Genomic DNA, 13,182 nt, shown 5'->3' with positions numbered 1-13,182 from the left:
TAATGTGAGATGAGAGCCTCCCTTCATATGCCTCTCCCAGACAGACCATTCTGGAATAACTGCAGCCTCTTCCAAATCATTCAATAACATTCTGTGGGTCAGAACACCGTGGACACGTCTTAAACTCTGTCTAAATATACCACGAGTCTAAATCTAGCACACCACACCACACCACAGGTACAAGGTGCACTGCCTCATACGACATACATGTACTTCCAGCATCACCACTCAGTGGTCAATACCGTTTAATGAACGTTTAGATGTTTTCTTTCAGACTGGAACTCATCATGCTTGAGTGTTTGCCAGCTCCGTACGCTAAATACCCTGTCCAAACTATAGAATATTCCGCATATACGTCAACATAGGTTTCTATACGTCGAATAACCCGGAAGCATTGTGAAGTAAATGGGATGTCACTCACTCACTCACTCACTCACTCACTCACTCACTCACAACCACTCACTCACTCACTCACTCCTTGGAACTACCAAGAAGCAAACCACCAAGTGTTATTACAGTGGGTGTTTCTAGTTCAAGAAAGTAAAGGTTTAGGGTATATTTGCCACACTTTCAAATGTACGTAATGTGTCTTTTTGAACTCTTATATATTAATTGTTATTAGGTGAAACCAAAGAAACAGACCTGACATGACATTGACATGACACAGATGAATCCTTATATATTCCTACTCCAATATAGTCCCTTTCGTTCAAAATTGGACCGACAACTCGAAAACTAATATACGTATAATACTAAGTGAAACGCTGATCATAATTAAAACATCAAATCAACTCTGTGAGTTTTTTCCAGAATTTATGTCCCAAAAATGAAAAAGGTGTTTACCAAACTATCATTAAAATTTTGACACAGTTCACTATTTGTTACGAGGGAGGGATGCAAAGAGAGGAACAGCCAGGTGTGCGAAAAAGGATGGAGCCGGCACAGCACAGGTAAATGCATCAATGACTTTGTCGTGCCTCACACTTGTACGCGTCGTAACAAATAGTTAACTGTGTCAAAATTTTAATGATAGTTTGTTAAACAACCTATTTATTTTTCGGACATAAATTCTGCAAAGAAATCACATATTTGGTCTGATGTTTTAAATATGATCAGTGTATCATTAAGTATTATATATTTATTAGTTGCCATTCATCGGTCCGGACTATAGTCAACAACACTTGTCAGTCTGTAAATACAATAACTGGTTTGAACATGTCATGCATATGATGTTGTTGTTTTTCCAAATATGTCTGACTGGACAGAGAAATGGGCTCAAATATAATTGAAATTTATCCTGGAATGTGTAACTGTCAGTAACATCGGGAACTCGACAAAGTGTTTACTGGTGAGATATTACAGCGAGGCTGCAAAAGCAGACAGCAGAAAAGGTATATATCCTTTTCACAAAGGAACATTTGCATAGAAGCAAGAGGAAGCGTCATAAAATGTGTCTCGACAGATAAACAAGGGTCACAACTCTGTGACGACTAACATAGTCGGGTTTTTTTAGTATGGCGTTACCGATGCGTGAATAGTTTTCTCTACAAATATGACGAGTAAACAGTTTAGAAAGATATACATGTGGTATCTTATATTCAATGACGTTTACGTTTAACAAGAACGTTCAGGACCGGGTTTCACAAAGCTATCGCAGCGCTACCACTGTCGTAAGTAGGTTACGTATATTATTTAAGTGCTTGGAGGTACGACAGTCGTAGCGCTTTGATAGCTTTGTGAAACGGGGCCGAGGTCATTTCCATTTCGTAATAATTACAGGCCTATAAAAGGTTTACGAGAGGGATTTTACTCCGCTTCTTTCACAAATGCTATGACAAGTCGTTCAACGTCCTGTATTTCTGATAGCAGGTAATACGGGAAAATGAGCGTAACATAAGTCGACCATGACCTTCGACCCGTACCAGGGTCACTACAATCAGGTCAGTAGGGCCGGGTATTGTATTGAAACACATCTCCAGTCCACCATATATACCTGGTGCCCTAGAATCTATGAGCGCTTTAAACAGGAGGCGCATTGAATTTCTGATTGATTACATAGAACATTTCCCTGAGAAGAACGACTGTTCGTCCACTTCTAGCAGTATGCGTTACCTGGTTCTCTGTTCTGCATTCTTGGTCAGGACGTCTCGGGATGTTCTTCATCTGCTGTCTGCTGATTCCATAGTCGCATTTGTTTTATATATAATTCTAAATTAATTTGTATCTGGTTATAAAAATGTGATGAGCAAATTGTGTTAATTCTTATTGATTGTATATTCAGATGAGAGGGGGCGTCAGAACATATTTTTGTAATGGAAACATTTACACAAAGATTAAGTCAGCCTGAAGGTGTTTTCAATTTTCGACACCTCGGCCAAAAATGAAGACTATGGATATTAAAAATATATATTATTAATGTAATAGCGATGCTATTGGAGATGCTAATCTCCCAAGTCACAAGATAAAACCGGCGCTAGAAATAGGGCTTGGTGCGGTGGGTACGTTGCACGGTCTAATGTCAATACACCCACGTGAACCTAAGGCATTCAACAGCGGAAAGAGTCCCACCCTATCGATCTTGTCGCTGTCTAATACGGATGGTATAAGTTACAGAGTACTTCAAAAACCGTTGCAGGGGAGCTGGGTGGAAACCAGTTATGCCCTTTTGTCGTGGCCGGATCTGCTGATCGGGAGAACACATCCGAGATTAGAGTCTGAGTCACTCTGGGCTTTCTTCCAACATTAAACTGACTTGATTTGACAAATCTGAGGAGGAAGTGAATATAAGGTGTTTGATGCCCTGTTCAGATAAGCTACATCAAGTGGATTGGGCGAACCAGTTGTGGCACTCCACCCACATTATTGATGAGTAATGATATAACTAAACTTAATTTTAAGAGGATCAAGTATTGTGATCCATTTCATGAGTAGAGAACATATGATGTGATCACCTGTCCAACTCAAGCGATCATAAACGTTTGACCATTTAAGAATTCGGTTTTTGGTTGGCTGTTTGTTGTTTAACGCCGCACCCAGCAATATTCCAGCTGTATGGCAGCGGTCTGTAAATACTCGAGTCTGGACCAGACAGTCCAGTGATCATCAACATGAGCATCGTTCTACGCAACTGGGATACGATGACACGTGTCAACCAAGTCAGCGAGCCTGACCACCCGATCCCCTCACTAGGAATTAGGAGTTAGTGAGTGGCTATTTATTAAGTTCGCATTTAGCAATATTCCATGAATATCATGGCGGTGATATCCAGAAAAGTGCGTCCTAAATTGTACCCAGGGTGACGAGGGGCCGATTTAACCACTAGTCTACCCCGCTCCCCTTGCTTAGTGAGAGAGTATATGTTTTACGCTGCTTTTAGCAAATATTCCAGCAATATCACGGCGGGGGAAGTGGGCTTCACGAACTGTACCCATGTGGGGAATAGAACTCGGGTCTTCAGCGTGACGAGTGGACGCTTAACCATCAGGCTAGCAGACCTCCCCCTTTCCTTAATAGAAACACGTAACAATTCTGAGCTATGTTGGACTAAGTTGTAAATAGTAGTAGCGCAAGACCTGCTTAATATAGCGTCTAATATTGATTCATTTTTTGCCAAACATCTGTTTGTGGGTTCGAATCCACATCCATCAATTATGATGCATGTGCTGTTAAGGCTGTCGTTGTTGTCACACAGCTATTGTTATCATCTATACTGTAAATATATGTGGTCAGTTTGAACCTTCGCCAAAGACAGCTGAAGTGACAAAAGTATCGGCAAACGGCCCAGCTATCTGGAAGTCAATGATAAAAGCTACAAAACGTCGACCGTTGTGCCAGACAAGCCGCTTTGTGTCGTACAATACGTATCACTTGTCACGCTGTTTAACGGAGTTGTTGACACATTCAGCTTGATTGTTTGTGTCACAGATTGTTTGTTCCGACGTGAGCACTTCACAGTCGACTTGTCTCGGGTTGGTACCGAGTAGTTACGGTCTGCATGAACGTATTGTAACATTGTGAATAGAAGGAATAAAAGTGGGTATGTCGGGTAGTCTACGGGTACACAGCTGTCAAAGGTCCCGGTGAGATCATGTATTGCACTCAGTCTGGTAACAATTGGCGAAGCTGTTTTTATACACGCCGAGCTATGGCCCACATGTCGCTGAAATTGGCGACAAGCCATTTCACCAAGTACGATATTACAAGTGAGATCACGAAGTGTGCGCTTCACAAACGAAGGATTGATAGTATGAGCATGGGTCACTGTGACATTTGGCCTCACCAAGCAATCAACCACAGTAGTAGTCCCCCAGCTAACATCACGTAACTGGACCAGTACTGGCATCGTTCTGGGCCCGGTTGTTCAATACTCGTTTATCTTAACCGCCGGTTAACTCCTAACGGCCGGTTAAATCCTTAACCGGCCGTTAGGTAACCGAACGTTATATATGCGTTGTTCAAAACATGGTTAGTCATGCCGTTAGCTAACGTCGCCGTCAAAGTTTAATAGTGTGGTTAACGCCACTGGTTAGCTTTCATATATCCCACAATTCCGTTTTCTGTTTACTTCCGGATTACCAAAAATGGAATCGCGAAATGCCGCCTGCACCCCAAGGAAAAAGAGAAGTCGAAATTTCTCTGCTGACAATGAGAATGTAATCCAGTCAATGGTTGAGACCAACTCTATAGTTTATCATAGACATGCGAATGTCGTAGCGCTACGAACGCTTGTATTGGAACACAAGGTTCCAGACGTTTGCATTATATATTTCAAAGACATATGATCCCAGCTCTGTGTGGGACTTACTTCAATTCCGACAACAGAAAAGACATTTTAATGAGAAACTATAGCACAGCTATAGATAAAATATGATGAATCCATGAAAATACATGTAATAATAATAGTAGAAGCATGTTTTCAGTGGATAGAATATTTACAAATATTACACACTGGAGTTACGCTTAGACGGCTACAGTCTTAATGAATCTTTGAATTCCCACAAGACCTATCGCTCACTTTTCACTCCTTAAATTGTCATGACTGTATGGCAAAGTCATTAAGATGCTATGAATATCATTTAATAATTATTTGCCAAGTCTGTCAAAAATTGTAATGTATGAACACACATTGCCAAATCTTTTAACATCAAACAATATAGATGTTGTGACAATAATACCATTAGCTTTTTATCTGAAATATGCATTCAATGCCAATAGATACTTAATATGACTAGCACCACGTGCAAGTAATCAAACTGTAATTGTACTATAGGCCCCAGGGCCAACACTGCTGAATAAAATTCATCTATTATTCGACCTTACTGTTGACAGGAATCTCATGAATAAAACTGTGCAATATCGTCATTATCTGAACACCTTCACAGACGCATATTCCGGAAAGACGTCTTGAAATACATGAAGCTGCGTCTAATTTATAGTTGAACATAATTTCCTCGATACTTATTAATCAGATGAACCTTCATTTATTTCAATTCACAAGTGACTGCAGAAAATGCATAATTCTTTTTAATGACTTCAAGGTCGGAAAACATGTATCATATTTCATAAGTGTATTATAGAACGCTGCAACGATTCGGCAGAGAAATACTAGTGTACCATTGTATTCCTTAGATAAAATACATCAGTGTATAACTTTAGCATTCAGATATTGTTATAAAATAAGTTTAAAATTCCAAACATTATCGTGTAAAATGACAAGAGATAGTGTTGTGTTCGCTGTAGTCTCTCGTACAGACCCTGAAGCAAATATATCCAAGAAAGCCCACACAAGTCTAGAAAATATGGCAAGTCTAGATTTCCTCAGCTTCAGGGAAGAAGGTCTCAGGGCTCCTTTTCATTATATTTTATATTTTTTTACTATGAACTTTTTTCAGTAAAATATGTTCATTTCAGAGACTAGTTGTTAGTCTATGTTCGCTGTGACAAAAAGGTTTCGATATTCAAATATAACATTTAATCAAAGTGACTACGAAGTAGGCCTGCATATCACTCACAACTCACAACGTTTCGCGAAGGCCGGTATTGAGACGCCAATTACATCACATATATTTCATATTCAGCGGCGACAAATGCATCACTGAATTCTAAGGCTGGGACGGGTACTACGGTACTCGAATCCGGGTCCGGTACAGCTGGAATCGAGTCCTATTTCTAGGAATCGGGTACCCGGAAAGGGAGAGAGCTCTGTAATGACAAGGGCAGACAATAGCTTGTCTTCTTCGTTTTTGACGTAACACACATTTACATCAATGAGTGAGTGTGTGAGTTTAGTTTTACGCCCCACTCAGCAATATTCAAGCTATATGGCGGCGGTCTGTAAATAATCGAGTCTGGACGAGACAATCCAGTGATCAACAACATGAGCATTGATGTGTGCTATTGGGATACGATGACATATGTCAACCAAGTCAGCGAGTCTGACCACCCGATCCCGTTAGTCGCCTCTTACGACAAGCATGGGTTACTTAAGATCAATATTCTAACCCGGAAATTCACGGGTTTTTACATCATTGGTATTGTCCGATTAATGGAGCATAGTTTTAATGACTGTAATTTATCTTTGCATGTGCAGTGAGTAGTTAAGTTACAGTAGCAGCAGGAACAAAACGTTCGTTGTTATAACGAGGAATGTAAGTAATGGTGTTACTCTCTATATTGGTTAAACAGACGTAAATTCAATAGCTTGAGGTCAGTTTTAATGTCTTATTACCACTTTTTCAAGTTTTCTATAATAGTCTCTGTCAAATCGTGATTGAATATTCAGAGGGCCAACCCCAATCATCAAATAGAGTGGTCCGACATCACCATTCTCGCCAACAACCAAACGTGGACTTCACTAAACGCAAGCCTCACATGAAGCCATTCACATCAAACGCCACAAGCCTACCATCAACCGTGACCAAGGATACTTCATTCCATCTGCTTATGATCCACTCCTCCACCAAACCCCAGTCTATTGTATAAACATCGCATCTATTGTATAAACATCTCATTGTAACTACATCTCTGGCTTCCATTCACTATCCTTTTATGTAATTTACTGGCTTCATCAGCTTACTGCTTAGCCAATCATGGCTATTATGTTGTTTCCTTTGTCTATTATGTTGTTTCATTGTGATATACAGTATATATATGCAGCTCCTACACTTCATGTATCACTCTTGCTTGACAACGGTACAAGAATCTGTATCGAAACGTCGCACTCACGAAAATAAAGAAGTTGTTATCCATAAAACTTGTTATATATTGTACGTCTCAACTTCTAAAATGCCACTCAAACAAGTTAACCTTTCATTAGTTTAGAAAGGGTTTATTACAGAACTTGTAGAGCTGTTGGTATGTCTTACCAACAAGTTTACAATATTGTAAACATCAGACAAGACAGGGACCGTCTCAAAAGCAAAACCGGGACGTACAACCATCTTGACGACTTTGACAAGGGAGTACTTAGACGGGCGGTCTACAAACTTTAGAATAATAATAATATATATATTCAAAAGAAGCTACACCAGTGACTTCGTTAAATCTTTGGCCAGTGTTCACAACTAGATTAAACAGACCGAATAACATCCATATTTTCGCAATGAAATATACTGTTGACATGCAAAACATTTATTAAAACGTTGCACATTTCTACAATCAATCAATAAGATAACACAAGTGATAACATTCTTTCCAATGTACAGTGATTCGTATGTTTATTTCAAAACAAACACACATACTCAAATGATCCCTTACATAACCAACACGCATACTATACATAGTTTGAAACATTCAGTACGTATGTTATTAGATCATAGAAAGCCTGCTCACATGCCTCATTCAAAAACATAAATTCAATATATGGCCTAGATTATAGCATACTGTACAAAACGTCGGAAAGATTGAATAGTAAATGAAAATTTGAATTGAATTTTGAAACTTCTATTGAACATGCTCATCCAGAAGGAAAATGAACTCTGAATCAATGAAAGAATGACGCATCATGTTTTCATCTTATTTCATGAATTAAACTCATTTGGATAAACTTGTGTTTTTTTCTTCTTGTTTTTCTTTTTTGGTATCAGCTGTTTTAAATAGTGGAAAGTGTATTAAACTTAACCGGGCCAGTGCCGGCCAAACTGTAAAGGGCCAATCTGCAACCGTTACGGCTGTTTACTGGGCCATACTACTTTGCCTCTACTGGTCCAGTTCAACGCCAATGTGCAAAATAGTACAGGCCCAGTTCCGGAATGCCTAAAATGGGCCTGATTTTCTGACTTTACTGGGCCAGTAATGGTCCAGTTACGTGATGTTAGCTGGGGGCCGTTACATAGACAGAGATCCACGCTGTTTATCTCTACACGTATTGTGTGCTGCTGGCTGGTGGAATGTATATTATAATCTGTAAAGTCGGTAATTGTATTTTATTTATGTGTTTCTCATCGACCCACCTATTGTTATTTGGCCGCCGATCCCATTTTTTCTGTTTATGCCGATTCGAACCCAGGAGCTACCGACTGCCCATTCAACTGACCCGTGAAGATCCGTGTTAGAATTGGTCTTCAGTAACCAATGCTTGTCGTAAGAGGCGACTAACGGGATCGGGTGGTCAGGCTCGCTGACTTGGTTGACACATGTCATCGGTTCCCAATGGCGTAGATCGATGCTCATGCTGTTGATCACTGGATTGTCTCGTCCAGACTCGATTATTTACAGACCGCCGCCATATAGCTTGAATATTGATGAGTGCGGCGTTAAACTAAACTCACTCACTCACCATTCAACTGGTTACTTCCCGGGTGGGTGCCGGATAAAGATTGTAGGTAGGAGACAGGACACAATCCACAAGAAAGGTAACCGCAAGGTAGTGACGTTCTTATTGTTTGTACATTTCATGTATTAGTACACTATTATATATAAAGAGTAAAGACACTTTTGTGACAGTAACATCTGATGCAGCCTCTTTGGATATTCCCTGCGCTTTTCTGTGTTCGCTTTTCTGTTGCTTTTGTACGGTAGATTTAACAAATCAAGATTTTATTCTTATTCACAGTTGCTACGTGAAACATTTAAACAGTTGTTTTCCCTAGGCCTAGGTAGCGTCGTGTTATATTGGTGATAGCCTCCTAGGCCTAGGTAGCGTCGTGTTATATTGGTGATAGCCTCCTAGGCCTAGGTAGCGTCGTGTTATATTGGTGATAGCCTCCTAGGCCTAGGTAGCGTCGTGTTATATTGGTGATAGCCTCCTAGGCTGGATTCCCCATAATGGTGCGACGCAGTTGGTTTTTAAATCCCAGATTCGCAGATTCGCCACATGTTATTACCTCCAGACTCTCAGTGCGTTATGACGTTCATTGTCCTGTAAGTCGATGTAATGCAAGAATAGCTTAAATGTGGCGTAAAACACATACCCACTCTTTAACGTCGAAGTTGAGATAAAAGAGACATACTGAAGTGTCGCTGAAAAGAATTACAAACGATAATACAACATCGTATTTGTTGAAGAGCAATTTGTTCAAACTGTCACCTAGTACACGAACATGCTGATTCACCACCGCCCTCCCCCTTCCCACAACAACAACAAACACACAGACACACACACACACACACACACACACACACACACACACACACACACACACACACACACACACACACACACACACACACACACACACACACACACACACACACATATATAACATTTAAATGTAAAGAAAGTCGGCGGCCAAGGTCGGACTTAAATAATTTAAGTAACGATACACTGGGTTGGCTTTGAGTACTATTTTACGCTCTAGACTGACCTGAAAATAAAGGAAAGATAAACCAAACAAGAGGCCGTTATTCTAGGATTGATATAAGTACCATATACGACATTCCATGTATCATATCAATGTGTATCTCACAACAGATGATGTACATTTGACGGATCATGTAGCATGGTGGGGGTGGGAGATGATTTCACAATGCACAGTAGGGTGAAGTGTAAATTTTCTGTGCGTATAAAGAAAGCTGCCTGTGATGGGCTACCGGGTACCAATTTACAGATACGTCAACAGAAGCATAACAGTTCGAACGGAGTCACTTCCCTGAGGTGACACCATGTGTATACTGAACCACAAAAGAAACGTCACCTTTCAAAACCAAATGCAAAATTTTGTTCTTACAAGATGGTGTTTGTATTATGATTGTACTGCTTTGTGAACATATGTTTTCTTTCCAAATTGTAAGTTATTACCAACATCAGTGCGTTTCCTGATGAAAAATGTTCATGTTAGGACAATCTACCGACTGCAGGAGCGGTATCAGGCCACTAACAGCATCCAAAACCGACGACCTTCAGTACCACGTCACAACGCCTAGACCGACAGATTTGTGCGCAACCATCTACAGGATCGCTTCACCAGTGGGACGGAAACAGCAAGCCAGACCACTGGGACTCACAACAGACCCATTAGTGCCGATACTGTGCGTCGACGTTTGCGCAGGAGAAACCTCTGCTGTCACAGACCATATCGTGGTCCTGTCCTGATCGCTCGTCACCGTTCAAACCGACTGCAATGGGCAACTCAGCATCGAAATTGGCGTTATCGACAATTGAGAACTCTGATGAAAGCCAATATTGTATTTCGACAGCCGATGGCAGAGTGAGCGAAGGCGTGGCCGGGGAACGGTGTTCCAATGAGTGTAATGTTGAAAAAGACTCGTGGGTGGTCCAAGCATCATGGTGTGGGGTGCAATCGGTATGAACCAGAGAGTTGGCCCCGTGGTGTTCCAAAATCTGGGTCCTGGATGAGGAAATGGCTTGACAGATGCTCGTTTTATTGAACAAGCCATAAGACCCCACATTGTATCACATTTTGGACGTCACAGAAATCACATTTTCCAGCAAGACAAAGCTCTTGCCCACACTGCCAGAGCAATATTGGACTTCCTCACACAACATGGCATCCAAAACCTACAATAGCCTGCACTCAGTCCGGATTTAAGTCCGGTAGAACACCTTTGGGACGAGATTCAAAGAAAACTGAATGACCTCCAACCAAGGCCGACAACTGCGGCTGGACTCTATCATGGCCTTCATCAACCGGCTAATTCATTCAATGTACAGACGATGTAACGCCGCCCACAGGGGCGTGTCACGCTTAGAAACAGCGTTAGAAAGACATATAGGTATATAGACCCTACCCTAGTACTATATAAACAGTACTAGGGTAGGGTCTATATACCTATATGTCTTTCTAACGCTGTTTCTAAGCGTGACACGCCTCTGTGACGCCGCCATCGATGACCATGGCGGACACACACGATACTGACCCTCAGGTATCGTAATGGTACCATTTTTGGTGATTTTATTTGTGTGAACTCTAAATGTGATTCCCGAAAATGTGTTAAACATAATTGTCAAGTTTGAACTTAATCCTCCGTTTGGATTGTTAATTAGAGCGAATTAAACTGTGTGCTCTAAGAAACTTCTATCGGAGTGACGAGTTTTTAAGCTGTTCAGTATATTTCAGAATGGAACATGGAAGACATGGAATATCTCTGGGGTCACCCATCCAGCTAACCTCCTTACTTCTCCAAATCCTGGATCTGCCTCTGATGTTATGTGGTTAATAGTTTACAGTCAGCAAACCCGTTGCAATTAAATTCTAGATTGATGAGTCTATATATTTACAAAGAGTTGTCACCCTGGCTAGAGTTGGCGGTCCATCATAGTACATGTCATTATCTATGGGTGTGACAGCGAGACGTGACCTCTACACCGGGGTCATGATGTGACCCTACCCCACGGTCCTGTGTGTCGGCGAGGTCCACGGTGACAGGTGTTTGTCCAGTCACATGATATCGGTTACAGGTAACTCACAGATATGTTTATCTAACGGTAAAGCTGACTAGAGGGTTGACCACGGGCACAGATGCGTAGATTCATATCCGATATCACTGACCAGTGAATTCACCCTGGACATAGTAAGCCCGTAGGTACATCCCGGTTACCCTGGACGAACCGATATAGTAGGTACTTCCGGGTTACGCAAGTGGATTATTTCTGGTTACAATAAGCCACTATAAGTAGATTCCACTGTATTTTCACCAGCATTCTATTGGACCCTTGTTCCAATGAACCAATATATTTACCGAGATTTTCACTGAGACAGAGTTCTTGGTCGCTTCAATCACAAGGATGACCCACTGCCTCCGTCTTCACCTACCAGAGGAGTAACAGAGGACACAGTCGGAGCATATTGACTCAATATTGAACCATAGTTCATTTGACCAGTAGGTCACCCTTAATCCAGTAGACATAAGATTATGCAAACTTACCATTTACCAGCGTGTGTAATTCTAGGCCGGTTAGCCGAGTGGTTGATACCTTGAGCAAACACATGGGCGGCTCCAGGACTATGACACACCAGCCGTGTCAAAGTCTGTAGCCCCTCGACCCTCGGCTCTTACAACAAACATAGATCAAGCGTTACAAGACACGTTTTGCGGATGACAACCCTTTTTGTGTTTGAAACGACGTTTCGGAGCTATGTTCTACCCGTTCTTCATGGGAATACAAGGGACGGTGGGGTAGCCTAGTGGTTAAAACGTTCGCTCGTCACACCGAAGACCTGGATTCGATACCCCACATGGGTACAATGTGTGAAGTCCATTTCTAGTGTCCCCTGCCGTGGTACTGCTTGAATATTGCTGAAAGCGGCGTAAAACCATACTCACTCACTCCCTCCCTCACTCACAAGAATACTGAGAGAACGGGAAGATGTTCCCTGGACGTTCCATCTTATAAGTGTCAAGTAACCACTATATTCCATGCTATAAACATATGCCTACCGAAGACTTGAGACTGTCTGTCTCGATACATCAGAGAAGGCACAGGTTAATGTGTCGTGGTACATTTAACCACCCGCTGCTATATTCTAATTCAATATATATGTGTGAGCTATCCGTTCCTATTCGCACAGCCGTACTGAATATTTTATAACAATATTAACGTAATGCGTCAAGCACTGCTTGGCCACCGGGTCAAACCATCCGGCGTTCTCAAGACCTTCAGTTTAAATACAACAAAACAGACAGAATCAGACAAACACTTAATCTGAAAAGAATTTTTTATTGTGAAACACATGCATTCAACCGTGTTCCTTGTCTACAATGGGTTTACACATCATACTTGGG

Source organism: Haliotis rubra, unplaced genomic scaffold (genome assembly GCF_003918875.1).
Source record: "Haliotis rubra isolate DU_JTF1 unplaced genomic scaffold, ASM391887v1 Scf138, whole genome shotgun sequence".
Classification (NCBI taxonomy): Eukaryota; Metazoa; Mollusca; class Gastropoda; order Lepetellida; family Haliotidae; genus Haliotis; species Haliotis rubra.
Note: the sequence above shows the minus strand (reverse complement) of the source record.